This window comes from Salvelinus sp. IW2-2015, unplaced genomic scaffold (assembly GCF_002910315.2).
Source record: "Salvelinus sp. IW2-2015 unplaced genomic scaffold, ASM291031v2 Un_scaffold2744, whole genome shotgun sequence".
Classification (NCBI taxonomy): Eukaryota; Metazoa; Chordata; class Actinopteri; order Salmoniformes; family Salmonidae; genus Salvelinus; species Salvelinus sp. IW2-2015.
The window spans coordinates 73,942-76,697 of record NW_019944047.1 but is presented as its reverse complement, the minus strand read 5'-3'; positions in this window follow the sequence as shown (position 1 = coordinate 76,697).

The window sequence follows — 2,756 nt, the reverse complement described above, 5'->3', positions numbered from 1 at the left end:
ACGTGTGTTTGGTCTTCKGTCTGTTGCGTGTAGAATAGTTCAGCCTACCCATTTAATATCCCTCTACTCTACTGAACTTGAGCGAGATATTGCAAGCCAAGAAATTGCGAAATACAACATTGCGATAGCCTATAGCGGAGCGGGCGGCAGGTAGTCTAGTGGTTAGAGCGTTGGACTAGACATTTGTTCTTAACTGACTTGCCTAGTTAAATAAAATAGCAGGCCTGGGCAATTCCAGTCCTCGGGGCCTGATTGGTGTCACACTTTTCACCCATCTCTAGCAAGCACACATGATTTGCTGCAGTCCATGATACACATGGCACTGTTTTCAAGCCCTAAAAAGTATAATTCAACCACTTCAAATTCTTCTACAATTTTTTTTTCTAGTAAAATCGAATTAATTCAAACTTAAAACAAAAAACGATTTTGTGGTTTTTGTTCACCATCCCTTGTCAGCCAGGTCGCTCAAGATCCACTGCGAAATAAGCTGTTGGGAGATGACGGGCCGCTAGGGGCAACGGTGAATGCTAATGCCATCAAGTAGGATTGGGTTTTAACCCTTACCATAGCCATTAACCCTTACCATAGCCATTAACCCTACCCATAGCCAAACCTTACCATACCATAACCCCTTACACTAGACCATTAACCCTTGACCATGAGCCATTAACCCTTACCATAGCCATTAAACCCTTACCCATAACCATTAACCCTTACCATAAGCCATTAACCCATACCATAGCCATTAACCCTACCATAGCCATTAACCCTTACCATAACCATATAATCCCATTACATAAGCTTAACCTTAACCTTAACATATACACCTTACAATAGCCATAACCCTTACCTATAACCATTAACCCTTAACCATACCATACATAACCTTACCATAAACCATTAACCCTTACATAAAGCCATAACCCTTACCATAAACCCATCTAACACCTACACAATAGCACCACCTAACCTTACCAACTAGATCCATTAACCGCATATACCTTAACCATCCAACCCCTTCAACCATAGCCATCTAACCCCTTACCAGTAGCCATAACCCCTTACCATAAGCCATTTACACCCTTACCTAACCATCTACCGGCTACCATAACCATTAACCCTTACCGTAACCTGCTAAACACCTTACCATAGCCATTTAACCCTACCAAGCCATAAACCATTAACCCTTACCGATTAACCAGGTAACCCTTCACACATAACCAAATAAACCACTTCACGCACTAGCCCAATTTAAACCCTACACAACCCATTAAACTTCATTACCAATAAAGCCATTAAACTACTTGACCATAACCATCAGAATAAACACATGATAAGAAAGGCCGAGCTCCAGCCTCAGAAAATGAAATCCGTGTTCAAGATCCACAGGGAACGGCAGTGTTCAAATCCCAGTGAGATCCACCGTGATTCAATCCGCAGGGTTGCAGTGTATCAATCTCAACCAAGCGTCGCATGTTCAATCCCAGGGTCGCGTGTTCAATCCCAGGGTCGCGTGTTCAATTGTTTAATCCTTAGCCGTTCGGAATTAATGCCTAAAATTAACCTTCAAAATGTGACCTTTTTCTGGACAAATGTCGTATTCTGCACTGTAAGAGCTTGTTGCCCTTGTATGGGCTTAATTGCTAATCAGACCACATACTGAGACAAGGAGACACACAACAACACAGTCAGGTCATGAATATTCATGTGATTATTAATGCCCTGTCATCCGGTCCAGAGGAGCGTTTTAATGTGTCTGTCTGTGTTCCATATTACTGTACTTCTATTCATGACAGCTTCTGTGTGTGTGTGTGTGTGTGTGTGTGTGTGTGTTGTGTGTGTGTGTGTGTTTGTGTGTTGTATGCTACTGTACTCCTATCTTCCCATACCTCTCTATGGCAGCTCCCATCTGGATTGTGTTCAATTAAATCTCCCTCTTTGTCAGGGAGGTTCACCCCTGCAATATGTCACCACACACACACACACACACACACAATATGTCACCACACACACACACACTCCCTTACAATGTGTAACCGAACATCAAACACAAGCAGATGTAGAATCTAATCCAACGTCTGTCTGCTTTTTATTACCAATTAGAACATGTAAATAAACTGCCAAGAAGCAGTTATTCATGTCAGAGATTTGAACAATAGCACACTGTCCTTAGCGCAGGGTAGTCAACATTAAAATACGCTGGTCAAAGCATCAATTACAACCAAAACATACACCTATGATATGAAGTACACTCATTTTGGATTATCGCAGACCTCCGTCACATAAAAGTGTAAAAAATATATTATATATTTGATGGGACTGAAAATATATCAAAGAAAGGAACACAGAAACATTTCTTTAAAAGTATTTAATATTAACATTCATAGTTGGCAGATAAAAACATCAGAAAAAGACAATAAATACCCTTCTGCTCACTGCCGGGTTCTGCCTCACCCAAAAGGTTCTGCTCACCCAGTTTTTGCTCATCCCAGTGTTTTGCGTCACCAACGTTTTGTTCACCTAGGTCTGCTCACCCAGGTTCTGCTCACCAGGTTGCCTCACCCACGGTTATTGCTCACCCAGGTGTTCTGCTCCGAGTGCCGGACACCGGGTTCTGCTCATCGCGTTTGCGCAGCCCAGTTCCAGCGGGTTTGCTACGCTGCTCACCCAGTTTTGCTTCACCCAGGTGTTTTGCTCACATTTCTTGCTCACAGGTTTTGCTCACCCAGGTTGCTCGGGTTGAATAACAAGTGTGT